At 48.0% G+C, this 14,484-nt stretch overlaps 1 long non-coding RNA gene across 2 annotated transcripts in view; it reads left to right on the top strand.

Moving 5' to 3' along the window:
- Positions 1-14,484, top strand: part of LOC149748835 (uncharacterized) — a 145,069-nt gene that overhangs the window by 64,309 nt on the left and 66,276 nt on the right. The window contains exon 3 of one of the 2 annotated variants that reach the window (XR_016393962.1): positions 4,767-8,480. The exons of the other annotated variant lie outside the window; for it this stretch is intronic. This is a non-coding gene — a long non-coding RNA (uncharacterized LOC149748835). The remainder of the gene's footprint in view (positions 1-4,766; positions 8,481-14,484) is intronic. 2 annotated transcript variants of the gene reach the window in all.

The following is a 14,484-nucleotide window of genomic DNA, read 5'->3' as shown; positions in this document are numbered from 1 at the left end:
TACCTAATAGTTTGTACCTCTTAATTCCCTACGCCCAGGTTGCCTCCCCTTTCCTCTCTCCACTGGTAACCACTAGTTTGTTCTCTATATTTGTGAGTTTGCTCCTTTTTTGTTATATTCACTAGCTTGTTGTATTTTTTAGATTCCACATATAAGTGGTATCATACAGTATTTGTCTTTCTCTGACTTACCTCACTTAGCATAATGCCCTCAAGTCCATCCATGTTGCTGCAGATGCCAAAATTTCATTCTTTTTTATGGCTGAGTAGTATTCCCGTTGTGTGTGTGTGTGTGTGTGTGTGTGTGTGTGTGTGTGGACTCAGTGCAATACCTATCAAAATACCAATGGCATTTTTCACAGAACTAGAACAAATAATTTTAAAATTTGTATGGAAACATAAAAGACCCTGAATAGCCAAAATAAACAATCTTGAGGAAGAAGAACAGAGCTGCAGGAGTCATGCTCCCTGACTTCAGACTATACTACAAAGCTATGGGAATCAAAGCAGTATGGTACTGGCACAAAACAGACACATAGATCAATGGAACAGAATAGAGAGTCCAGAAATAAACCCATGCACTTATGGTCAGTTAATCTATAACAAAGGAGGAAAAAATTTATAATGGGGAAAAGATAGTCTCTTCAATAAGTGGTGTTGGGAAACTGGACAGCTGCATGTAAATTAGAATATTCTCTAACACCATCTACAAAAATAAACTCAAAATAGATTAAAGACCTAAATGTAAAATGTATCATAAAAAGCAGAAACTAACACACAATTGTAAAGCAATTATACCCCAATAAAGATGTTTAAAAAAAAAAAAAAAAAAAAATGTATCATAAAACTCCTAGAGGAAAACATAGGCAGAACCACTCTTTGATGTAAATCGTAGCAATATTTTGGGGATCCTTGTCCTAAAGCAAAGGAAATTAAAGCAAAAATAAACAAATGGGACCTAATTAAACTTAAAAGCTTTTGATAGCAAAGGAAACCATCGACAAAATGAAACGACCACCTACTGAATGGGAGAAAATATTTATTTGCAAATGATATGACCGATGAGGGGTTAATATCCAACATATATAAACAGCTCATACAACTCAACTTCAAAAAAACAAACGACTTGATTAAAAAATGGGCAGAAGAACCGAATAGACATTTTTCCAAAGAGGAAATGCAGATGGCCAACAGGTATACGAGAAGATGCTCAACATCGCTAATCATCAGAGAAATGCAAATCAAAACCACAATGAGGTATCACCTCACACCGGTCAGAACGGCCATGATCAAAAAATCTACGAACAAATGCTGGAGAGGGTGTGGAGAAAAGGAAACCCTCGTACACTGTTGGTGGGAATGTAAATTGGTGCAGCCACTGTGAAGAACAGTATGGAGGTTTCTCAAAAAACTAAAAATAGAACTACCATATGACCCAGCAATCCCACTCCTGGGTATATATCCAAAAAACAAAAACGCTGATTCGAAAAGATACATGCACCACAATGTTCACAGCAGCACTCTTTACAATTGCCAAGATATGGGAGCAACCTAACTGTCCATCCGCAGATGAATGGATAGAGAAGATGGATTCTACTTCTTCATCCTTGTTTCCTTCATCTCCTGGAGGTTAAAGTGACACCGTGGGGAAGAGCATATGCTTAGGGCCAGACAGACCTGGTTTCAAGGTTCAGTTCTCCCACACGGTAACCCGGGGGAAGTTAAACCCTCTTGAACCTCGGTGTCTTTGCTGTGTGTCCCCATGCAGAATGCACATCCTCTGCCGAAAGGCTTGGCTCCCTCATTCAGTCCTCGGCTAGGGGTGGGGACACAGGAACTTGTGACAGCCAGCCCCTCGGGGACCATCTGCACTGCGGAAGGGTGACAGCCCACAGAGCTGACACAAATGACAGATGTCCCCTACAACCCCCCAGGATGTTACCCATCTTATCTTTCTTCCCTCTACTTGGTTGGAAGATCTTGTCGCTTCAGCTGGCCTGTGAGCTCCTGGTGGGCAGCCCTCAGACCTCAGCTTCTTCCACGGTCTCGCACGCAGTGACATGTACACAACAAAGCCTTCATCAGTGATCTTTGAGTGACTGAGTTAGGAGGGACAGAGACCCCGCTCTCAGGGTGTGGGACTGAAGGGCCAGCCTTTTGGTTTCCCAGTAGAAACAAAAACAAAAGCCAGCCATCAAAACAGAGAGGAGAGAAAGGCCTTTCTCCATAAGCCTCCCCAGGTGGTAAGAGCTGGCTTTGAGAAGCTTGGGTGTGACAGGTGGCCTCCCACTCTGTCCCTTGTTGGTCTCCACCACCTGGCTGGAGAGTTTATTGCTGGCACCTCTCACCCCTCGGCCAGGAGGGTTCTCTGGTTCAGCGCAAGCAGCAGGAGAGAGGGAACGACCCCATGGCACACACAGCTCCACCCCAGACTCCACAGTGCATGTTGCTCTGTGTGTAGCCTGGTCATTAATCAACGAGCAGTGAGATATGGGAACATCGCTGCGTCCTGTCGCTGCCCAGGGCACTTTGCATTGTCATTGCGTACATTTGTCATCCGAGCTAAATAGAGTGCTGGGTAGGGTGCTGTTTCTTGCACTATTTACAGGCCCCTGGGATTTTTCCTTCTCCCTATGGTACTGTGAAGGGAACAGGCTGACTTCAGCGATTTCTGTGGTGAGGTCATATGGCCCTAGGAGGGTTACCTGAGCCCGGGAGACTCGGGTAACCAAGGCCACTGGTAGGGATGGGTTTAGAGAGAAAGAGAGGCAGTAAGGGGAAATTTGATTCAACTAAATCTAAGACTCATTTGAAGTGTTTTTGGTAAGGTTCTAATTATGCTTCTCAATAGAGCAAATTTTTGTAATGTTCCAAATGTAAATGTTGGAAAGAGGCTGCAAATGAAAACAACCAGGTGACATCTAAAGCCAAAAATAAGCCCAAAGCGATCTTAGTTATTGAACTGCCTCAGGCTAAGTGGAGTTCGAATGATTGGCCTGCTAGAATCTACATCAGCCTTCCTCTCACTCACACAGAAAACTCTAGAACTTGACATTAAGGAAACTGGGCTTGCGACCCCGATGCGTCACCTGCTAGCTCCTTGGTCCTAGGCTGGCAGCTTAGCCTGTCAGTGCCTGGCTGCGGGCATCTGTGAAGTGGGGACCATCCAGCCCGGCTCCCTGAAAGGTTTGTGGAGAGGTTCAAAATGAGCTAATGTGAACAGGAGCTCCCTGGGTGTCCGTGCCTCACGGTGGGTCCCAGTGGCTCCAGTGTACACCGGTGTCCATATCTTTTCTAAGTCCTTTATCTTTACTCCTTCCTCAGAAGCCCTGCCCTTCATCCCTCTCTCCAGGTACTTCTTTTGGAGATTCCTCTTCTCCCATTCAGCCCTTGATTAGGATTTCCGAAAAATATTTCATGGATCGCTAGTCCCCAAATGGCCCACCACTAGAGGGGGTTCCGAGGACAAATCAGTCTGGAAACAGCGAGCCCTGTAGCCCCTTCCGAAAGTCCCGGGGCCTGAGAAGTCTTGTAGGAGGGGACCTCCTCTACCTTTGCTCCTTCATCACTTGGCACCTCCCTTATGAATCTGACCCCAGAACCCATTTTTCACACATTGCCTATTAACCCCCCTCCCCCATATACAGCCTGGGGCCCGTCCTAGATGGTGACTGAATAGTGACGGCACCCACTGAATACTTAGGACGCGTCAGGCACGGTGGTGGTTCTTTATCAACATTTACCTCCCAAACAGCCCAGTGAGACGGGTGCGTTCCACGTAGGTGTGACTAAAACACGGGTCTGGCTGTCTCTGTTTTACAAATAAGGAAAGTGAGACTCAAGGAAGGCTAGGAGTTTGCCCAGAGTCACAGAACGGGTACGTGGTGGAGTGGGGCGTGACCCAGGCCTTGCCCCCAGGTCTGTCCAGCTATAAAGGCCCTGCCTGTCACCATGCATGTGGGCCGGTGGCTGGTGGGCTTGATTTAGCACGGGGCCTTTGGACTGGAGCTTGCTGGCCTCTGAGTCCACGTGATAGAAGATGGAGCTGGGTGGGTGGGCAGCCAGCCCGGTTAAATGCAGCCAGCACGCCTGGGGCCCGTGAAATGGGACGGCTGCACCCTCTCAGTGCGCAGACCGGAAACCGAGGCTCAGGAGCTGGAATGGTGTGGCCAGGTGGCAGCCATGCTGGAGCCCGGAGTGCTCTACCATCTGTCCTTTCCCCGATCCAACCCCACCCTCCGTGCTCGGAGCTGCCCTCCGGCATCTGCATCCAGGGTGCTCAGAGCTGCTTAAGTTGCGGGGCTGTTCTCACTAATTGGAACCTCAGGGCGCTGTTGTGGTACCTGCTGCTATAAACACTTTGCCAATTTGCATGCGTATGTGACATTATAAAAGTTCCCGAAAGATCTTATCCACCTTGCTGGCACCCAGCTGAAGGAAAAGCCAGGTAGAAAGACAATGTGTGTGTTATTAAAAAAAAAAAAAAAAAAGGTGTGGGGGAAGTTTCTTGTTTTTGTTCTCTGTGCAGGTGAACAGGGTGAGAAGTGGAAAACATCCAGTGCTGAGGCAGCTCCCGGAGCTTGCTTTGTTTTGTTTTGAAATTGCTTAAGAGAGATTTTTTCTTGTACCTCCTAAGCTGCCTGTCACATTTGAAAAGCCGGAATGGGACTGTTAAGATTCTGTAAACGAATTCGTTTCGGAACATGGGGTTCTTTGCCCGGTGGGAACGAACTTCAGTGATCGCTGGGTCTGGCGTGTCATTTACAGGTGTGCAGACTGAGGCCCATGACCTGGACCAGCCAGCCGTGGGCCAGCTTGGCCTCTGCCCCAGGGTTCCGTCACACTCTGCAAAACACCCCAGGCCCAGCTGAACAGCGCACACTCGTTTTCAGCAGAACGAAACTCGATTCGATGCATCAAGACACGATTGAATGCTTTCCAAGCTGCAGAGCAGAGTCCTGGCGAGTCCTCCCCAGACCTCCCTGGCCTCTCTGCTCAGCCCTAGCCAGTCCCGAGCACCAGCCCCGGGCCAGGAGGGTACCTGCTCTACAGTCTTTACCCCCGGAGCTGCTTTTCAGTGTGGAAATCAAGGCCGAGAGATATTAGTGTGTCTCGGGTCCACAGCTGGGAAGTGAGATTGACCACAACCCAGGACTGGACTGGCTGACTGGGTGCTTCAGTGTCGTTGGCTTCCTAGGTTGTGGGAAAGAGTAAGAAAACGTAAACACAGAGCACTAGCGCGGTGCCTTGCACACAGTGGGTGCTTCCGGAATGCTCGGTCCCATCCCCTGATGTCTTCTCTGAGTTCTTCACCGTCATTTAAATCCAAAAGAAACAGAGTCTACAGCACACTGATTTATTAACTCCTGGTTCACCTTAATGACCTTTTCTTCAGAGGGACTTGCTACCCCAGTGAATGCACTTCCATAGCCCCCCCAAACACTGATTCCGGATGTGGTGAAACTTGCCAACACTTGAGGGGATAGAAGATGGTGGTTTACAACCAAGAAGCCGAGAAGCTGTTAAACACTTAAAATTTACAAGGAGAAATGCTCATCCTATCCCATCTCTTAGCCAGGAAAGAAGATATGCATCTTCTCTCTCCATCACAGGAAACCTAGTCTGAGCAAACGTCTTGATATAATCGCTTGACCCTTTCCAACCAGTCTCCCTAGACATTTTTGGAGGCCTCCTATGGAACAGTTAAGCAGCACAACTCAGCATGTAAGACGGTTTGAGGGAAGAGGGTGGGGAGGGAATAAGGAACTCAAGAAACCCAGGAAGCCAAGGGCTTGGGCCGGGGAGAGGTGAGTCCATGGGGGGTTGGGGAAGTTTAGCTTGTGTCTTTCCGCTGGTCCACTGTGGGCCTTTCTGCACCTCACCCCAAGCCAGGGAGCAGATTTGTCCTGCCACCCATGCTGCTAACATCACCAGAGCCAAGTGAGGATGGTGCCCGTCTATCAGGAAGGCCCGACTCCTCCCCCACTGCCACCACACCTCCCCTCCAGTTACTTCCAGTGCCGGACATCACAGCCTAGAGGAACAGTGTCCAGAGGTGGGGGGAGGGCACGGGAGGCGAGGGGAGGAGTTGCAGACATACGACCCTAGAAAGTGGTGTCAAGGCTCCTGGAAGGAAGGAGGTGGGAGGGAACCCATGTTTACTGAGTACATACTATGTGCCAAGAACTTGACACATAATCGTATTTAATCCCTGCAGAAATCTTGTGAGAGGTATTATTATCCTCTTTGTATCAGTGAGGATACAGAGGATCAGCATGGTTAGGTAACTTGCCTGAGGTCACATGACAACCGAGGTGGAGCCAGAATTTGAATGCATGGCCTATGATTCCAAATCCTGTGTTCTTTGCACCAGCACCCTGTGAGATCAGTTCCAAAGTGCTGACTGTGTCATTTGTCCTTTGTTACCTTGTGAACTTGAGCGAGCTGCTTAACTTTTCAGCCTCCTGGTCCGCAACACGGGCATCGGTGTAGTACCTACCTCAGAGGTGTTGTGAGGATCAAGTGAGATGTGCATCTAAAGTGCTTAGAGGGATGCTCCACCTGTAAGAGTTCTCTAAACATCAGCCACTGCCTTTACTTTTACTACAGATGCCACTGTTCCAATACCTGGGGAAAGGCACACACCCTCTCTGTACCTCGGTTTTCTCATCTGTGAAATGAGTGAGTTGGACTGGAGGATGCCTAATCTTTCCAATAAAAGTAAAAGAAAATTTTATTTCCAGCCACAAAATCTGATTACTCTGCTTGGCACTTAGGTTCCCCTACCGGCTAGTCCGAGTTTCCTGCCCGACCTGAACACGCTCCTGGGATCCCTTAGTTCTTACCACCTGCCCTAAGCCTGGCGCCCAGCTGGTTTTGACCGCCACCTAATTCCTTCAAGCCTCCACTCCTACTCTTCACCCTTCCTTGATTCTCCTCGCTTTCCTCTGCCAACCTGAATTCTATACTTCTTTCAAGGCCCAGGTTAAAACTCAACTCTTCCATGAAACCGTCGCTGGCAAACCTCACCCTGAGATGACTTCCCCTTCGTTTAAAATTCCCTCAGCTATTATGCCCACAGTCTGACTCACACTGATTCCAAATGGTTTATATTGTCTCATCTAAGTCTGTTTGATTTACGCAGTTCCCTAAAGGTGAACTCCCCAAGGGCAAGGCCCTTGTTTTCTACTTTGGTGTAGCCTCAGTAACACTGGCACTGTTTGGGTACCTGTTTGGTGAATTAGCGGCCCGTGTTTCGGTCATTCCGTCCTCTACCCGTGGCTGAGTGGGGGTATGACAGACACCCCCACCTGGGGAGGGTGCACCTAATAGCGGGAGATGACAGAGGGCTGCTTCTGAAATGGGTTTTCAAATCTTCGGCCCCTGGAGATACGGGCAGAGGTACTCAGTCAATTGGGGGTTTGGGGGGACTTCCTGCAGGATATTTAGGGCTATAAGGATCGTGGACGGATTACCTCTGCCCTCAAGGAGTTTGCAGGGGAAGAGGCAGACATCTCAGCGTAACTGGGTACAATGCATTATGATTAATTGTATTGCAAAGGTGCAGCGGAGGGACAGCCCTCTGCCTGCAGAGGGAGGGGAGGCTTCTGAAGAAGAGGAGCTCAAGAATGAGTAAGAGCCGCCGGGAGAGGATGAGGAGGGCGTTTCCAAGGGATAGAAAACAGGAGGATGTGCGCCCTGGGTTGTTAAGATGGATTAAAGGGTATATTTTAGGGGAGGGAAGCAGATCAGGGACAGCTGTAGGGACTGAAGTTGGAAATGTAGTTTTCAGTTATCCAAAGGCATATCTAGAGACTCCCCGGGGGGGTCTTTATCCCCTGGGTCCAAACGAGGACCGTGTCAAAATGAGAAAATTAAGAGCTATGTCAAGAGCTTTATTTATTTATTTGGCATGAAAGTGCCCTTCTTTTAAAAAAAAAAAAAAAGAAAGAAAGAAATCGCGGTGATGCGAGTTGTTTGTTTTTCACTTCATTTGGTTTTGTTTTGGCATCTTGACAAAATAAAGGTCTGGCCGTTCTGTGCCAGCAGGGAAGTTTCCAGGTCCAGATTCCTGGAGCTGCTGCTGGAGCGTCACTGAGCTATCTGGAAATAAGGAGCAAGTACACGGCCGATTGACCTCCTAGGAGGACGGACAAAGCTCTGGGACTCGTGCGCAATTTTTGCTGATGAGGATCGCAGATGTGGTGACGCTCCCGGTGGGGCTGTAGGGGAGCCAAGGGCAGAGGCAGTTTGATCTGTTTTGATGGCTTTAATCCCTGCTCTCCCTTGTGAGAGGTGTGAGCTATACGGGATGCCTCTCCGTCCTCCTCTGCTTTGGGCTCCGGCCCCCTCCCTGGGAGGGAGTAGAACGTGTCCAAGCTCTGCGTGCAGCTCAGACTTTATCGCCCATCTTCCTGCCTTTCAAAGCGAGGGCTGACAACTGTGATTTCTCATCTCCAGGTGCAAAGGAAATCGCCCCTTGTAAGTGTCTGCGCGTCTCAGCTCCCCCCCTCCCCCCAGGGCTGTTTCAGTGTCTGTCAGTTGAATTTGCACTAATGAGATTATGAAGTCGGGTGTGTTGAAACGTTCACAAAGTTTTGCCCAGATCAGTTCAAAATTCCGAAGGTAAGAACTTGAGTGAATCAATATAGTAGTAATTTCAAATCTTGAGCTGTCCCTGTTAGGGCATTTCAGTCATTTCTTGGAAACAAGAGAGCCATTGGGCCCCTCCCCCGCCCCCGAAACAAAGGTACGTGAAGAGGGGTGTGGGGCGGGTGGGCTGCTCAGGTGGGAAGGGGGTTTCAAGCCCTCTGTGGCGACGTTCAGTTTGCTCGATAATTTCCTACTCTAGTTGGGATTTTACTCTACAGATGGTTTGCCCAAGGCCTCGCAGCAGTTTTGGTCAAAAATGTAAGCAATCATGACAAAAGGAACTGGGCGGGGGGGGGGGGGCATCCCAGAGGGCAACAGGAAAGATGCAACCTGGGGAGGGTGCACCTAATAGCGGGAGATGACAGAGGGCTGCTTATGAAATGGGTTTTCGAAGCTTCGGCCCCTGGAGATACGGGCAGAGGTACTGAGTCAATTGGAAGGCCTGGAGGCTGGCAAGGAGGGGGCAAATGAGAATTCGTTGTTGCTGAGGCAACCACGGCTTAGAAGAAGCAGCTGAGGCTTATGGAAACAGCGGAGACCTGAATTCTTGTCTTAGGTCCGCTGTGTGACTTTGGGCAAGCGGCACCACCCTCCTGGGCCTCAGTTTCCCCAGAATAGAATGAGGACAGGGCACCGCTGAGGTCCCTTCCAGCTCTATTCTATTCTGAGACTCTAAGCAAAAGGGTTCTGCTTCCCCCTTTTGTTCCCTCCTGAGATGCAAGCTCCCTGAATCTGGGGCTGAAACTCTGTCCTGGGCTGAGCTTTGGATTCCTAGGGAGCAGGGCCCTGGGGGGAGGGAAGGGGGAGGGCTTGAGCCAAGTGGAGGCAGCCGGGGATCCAACTGCACACACACCAACAACAGCTCACCAGAAGACCAAGAGCAGCCCAGTGAGGGACGGCATTCTGCACTCCAGTGCTCTAGAGCAAATGGTGCCCAGAGGCAGCCCTGGTTGCTCCATATATGAGCAGGTGAAATTTGGGAAGCTAAGCTAGTTGTAGAAGAATCTCCCCTCTCGTGTACACACACACACACACACACACACACACACACACACACCAGCTTCAGGCCCACCTCTGGGTCTTTGGTCCTGTTCTCCTATTTATGGGCTCCTCCCATTTGCCCCTCAACCTTTTCCAATTTTACTCACAGACAAAGGCCCTAACCCCTCATCCAGAGTCCTTTTCTTGTGTTGATGGCTCTTGTGGACAAAGCAGAGACAAGTTGTAGGCCTCCCTCTGTCCTCTCCCCACTACACAGACTGACCTTGTCTAGATAAAGAGCTATTCATTGTCTCCCAGAGTAGCAAGATGCTGGGTAAAATTCAGAAGGAAATCCTGACACACGTTACAACGTGGATGAACCTTGAAGACGTTACGCTAAGTGAAATAAGCCAGTTATACAAGGAAAAATATTGCTGATTCTACTTACGTGAGGTCCCCAGAGTAGTCAAATTCATAAAGACAAGAAAGTATAGGCACTTCCCTGGTGGCGCAGTGGTTAAGAATCCACCTGCCAATGCTGGGGACATGGGTTCGAGCCCTGGTCCGGGAAGATACCACATGCCGCAGAGCAGCTAAGCCCATGCGTCACAACTACTGAGCCTGCGCTCTAGAGCCCGCGAGCCACAACTACTGAAGCCTGCATGCCACAACTACTGAAGCCCGCGTGCCTAGAGCCCGTGCTCCGCAACGAGAGAAGCCACAGCAATGAGGAGCCCGCGCACCACAACGAAGAGTAGCCCCCGCTCGCCACAACTAGAGAAAAGCCTGCGCACAGCAACAAAGACGCAACACAGCCAAAAATTTAAAAAAAAACAAAAAACAATTTAAAGAAGAGGTGGATTTGGAGGGTGAAGTAAGAGGACAGAAATAATTGGGGTTGATAGGAATGTGCAGCTGTGCTGTGATAGGTAAGGAAGGAACAGAGAACTGTGGGAAAAAAGACAGTAAATGGGAGTTAAGGATGCCTATGTCGGTGGTGAGCACACCTCGTTGGAAGAAGCCAGTTCAAAATGTGAATGGCTCATGCTTGCCATGCACAGCGCTGGAAGTCCATGAGAACCAAGGTTCGTTGAGACCTTGGGAAGATGAAACTCTTATCTCTTCTACTCTCTGTCTCTGATTCCTGTTGATCTATGTCACTTCCCGTCATGCTTTTCCATTGGCCCCAGAAGCTTGCCAGGGACACCCTGCTAATTAATTGCCCCTGGCCTGTAAGCACAAGTGTGCTTTTGTCAAGATTTCTAGGTCTGGGGAAAAACCAGTTTTGGGCTCTTGTGGCATCCCTGCTGGTCCTGGTTCCAGAGGCCTTTCTGCCTAGGACTTTCCTGGGACATCAGATTACCGTGCTATTATTTCATTTAGCATTTACTGGACACCTACCTCAGGGCGGAAAGTGACCTTGGAGGTCATCTAATCTAGCGCTCCTGAAATGTCCATGTGCATGGGAACCACCAGGGGACCTTGTTAAAATACAGCTCTGATGCAGTAGGTCTCGGGCGAGGTGGGGCCTGAGGTTTTGTGGCTCTGACACTTGCAGGTGAGGTCGACGCTGCTGATCCCTGAACCACACTCTAAGCAGCGAGAACCTTGTCCAGCAAGGCTCAGCCCCGACTACACACTAGTATCATCTGAGCTTTTGAAAAATACGGCAGCCTGAGCTTCACTCCCAGATATTATCATTTAATTGGTCTGATACAGCCAGTCTTTGTTTAAATTGCTGCCCAGTTGTTGCTGGTGAGTGACAAGTGTTGAAAACTGCAGCTCTGATCGAACACCTTGATTTTACATCTTTCTTATTGAAACTATCAGGAAAAAATCCCACCTCCTCTGCCCCACCTGTCCCTCCAGTTGACCTGGAATCTAATTTCCTGTTGTATGAAAATTAGCTGTTGTAATATCATATAATAATAAAACATAACATTTATTGAGTATAATAGCATCATTCTAAGTACCTTACATTTAAATCTCATAATATCCATGAGGTACGTATTATTATAATTATCCTCATCTTTTAAGTTTTATTTTATATTGGAGTATAGTTGATTTACAGTGTTGTGTCAGTTTCAGGTGTACAGCTAAGTGATTCAGTTACACATATACATATATCCACTGTTTTTCAGATTCTTTTCCCCTACAGAATATTAATTAACATTCCCTGGGCTATACAGTAGGTCTCTGTTGAATATCTGTTGTATGTATAGTAGTGTATATATGTTAATCCCACACTCCTAATTTATCCCTCCCCTCCACATTTCCCCTTTGGTAACCATAAGTTTGTTTTCAAAGTCTGTGAGTCTGTTTCTGTTGCGTAAATAAGTTCATTTGTGTCATTCTTTTAGATTCCACGTATAAGTGATATCATATGGTATTTGTCGTTGTCTAAGGTACCTCACTTAGTGTGGTAATCTCATCCGTGTTGCTGCAGATGGCATGATTTCCTTCTTTTTGATGGCTGAGTAGTATTCCACCGTGTGTATGTACCGCATCTGCTTTACCTCATCTTTTTTATATTGATAGATGTGAAAACTAAGGCACAGAGAAGTAAAGTAACTTCCGTAGGTTACACAGCCTGTAAATGATAGAACCAGAGCTGAAACTCAGGAAGTCTGCTTCCTGAGCAAACTCTCTTATCCATTACATCATTTAGTCTCCCTGTGCAATGCCAAAGAAAGCAGCAGTGCTGACAAGGATTAAGGAAATGTGTGCTTTTCAATTAAAACCTGTTTTTTTAATTGCTATGCTATTTTTTTCAGTCTGAGTTTTCACTGTTTTTATGGATCAAGTTCATTTCAGTTTCAAACGTCAGTAGTGATACAAAGCTGTGTGTGTGTGTGCATGCACATGTGTGCGTGTACCCTTTCTGTTTTCTGTTCCATCTGTCTCTTCAGCAGCCCTTTGCACTGGAGAGCTGTGCAGCAGGAATACTTACAGTTCATGAATGGAGATGGACCCAGGTCCAGGACGATGTTCTGAGATGGATTTCAGGCTGTATCTCCCCCTTCCACAGGGTTTGAAGAATCCCACAGGTTCCAATCTGGCAAGACTTATTACTAGGGTAGCCTCCAGTATAATCGGCCCTTCTGTCCCTTTGATCCCTAAGCATATACCTCTCTTAAACAGAGATGTTCCCCTTTGCTCATAATTCATCACAGCCCAGATCTGTTGCAGACTCTGAGCTAGACAGTTCGGGTGCCAGCAGTGCTGGAAGGTCTTACCATTGACAGGTAGTCTGTCTCTTGTAATATCTTACACAGTGTGGTATCCAGTGGAGGGAGAAGAATCTTCAAACTACTAGTCTAAATAAAGCATCATGAAATGCCCCCGAACCAAGCATACTATAAGATGAAATCCACTGGTTGGCAATTGCTATTAGTTTGGATGTTATGTATTTTTATGGTTCTCCTTTGTGCCTGGACTGTTCTCAAGTTAAAGAAGTCTTACTGGCCAGAGAGGGGAATAGTGGCAATTTCATACGGTTCAGCCAAAATCGATTCAGAGAATTTCGGAGTCGGAAGTTTTTTGAGGCTATCAGGCCCTCTTTCAAATATCTGAATGCCCTTTATGTCGCCCTCTCAATGATTGCTCAGCTTCTGTCCAAACACCTCTAGTGTCAGGGAATCCATTGCCTTACAGGGCAGTCAGTTCTGGTTTCAGATCATTCATATTGTTAAAGTTCTTACTTAGAATGAGTTCAAACCATGACAGTGTAATTTCTACAGAATTTCTACAGTGTAACTTCTAGAACAGTGGTTCTGTTCCCTAGATTCACACGTACTGGTTCCTCTTCCATCTAACAGTTTTGCTTTAAGCGATTTCAAACAGTTATTACATCTTCCTGTGTCTTCTTTTTCTCCAAATGAGGTATCATTTTTAAGATCCCATGACGTAACAAGCCATTCGCCCTCCTCGTCTCTCTCCTCTGAGTGCCCACCATGTTACTGAGGACCAGTTAAAAGCCCAGTTCCCTCCATGTGGAGTTTGATGGGTTGCCACCTCACTTTCCTTGGACACCCACTTTCTATTAATGATACATTCCGAGGAGCATGCCAACCAAGAACACAGAGCTTGTGGTTGACCTTGGCAACCCAAGTCCAGCTTCCCTCGGGGCCTCACGACATCCTAAGGCAGAGGCAGGAACAGCCAGATGTTCATTTTGTACCTCCTCCCACAGCTGGTTTTGGCTGGGATGCAGCACTCACTAATGATATCTGAGGGGCTTCAAGACTGGCACTTTCTCTGAGTTGCCACATCCTGCGGCTCTGAGAAAGGAGCTGCACCTCTTTAGTAGCAGAGCCCCCAGGAGGCCCACCAAACACCCAGGTATTCAGATTCCTCCCTGCTGTGCCCTCTGACACTCAGGAGGCACTGTCAGCCCTCTGCACCCCCTTCCTCTTTTTCCAACAAAGCACATATCAGACAGATTGATCTCCCCTGCCAGGATCTCCCAGGATGCCGCCTTTCTGTCACTTGTTTGTCTTCATCAGGCTTCGAGGATCTGGGTGTTTCTATGTGTTATCTATTTTAGACTGAAGGAAACAGGCAGATTCCCTTGGAAGCAGTTCAGCAAATAGCTGGGCTCAGAATGAGCTACTGTCTATTTCAGAACCTTTCTACCCACTTCGCTGGGACTACCGGCTGCCCCGGGGCTGCAGCCAGCTGTTCTGGGCAAACCATACCACACCATACCACGCCACACCACACCATACCACGCCACGCCACGCCACGCCACGCCACACATCACTCCATACCATACCATACGATACCATACCATACCTCCCATAACTGACCAGAGGGGTGACGGGCACTGCTCATCGTGCTTGGATGCCCGTTG

This window comes from Delphinapterus leucas, chromosome 7 (genome assembly GCF_059928025.1).
Source record: "Delphinapterus leucas isolate spDelLeu-1000000601 "Yukka" chromosome 7, BTC_Dleu_Yukka2, whole genome shotgun sequence".
NCBI lineage: Eukaryota > Metazoa > Chordata > Mammalia > Artiodactyla > Monodontidae > Delphinapterus > Delphinapterus leucas.
This window is presented reverse-complemented; position numbering and strand designations above follow the sequence as displayed.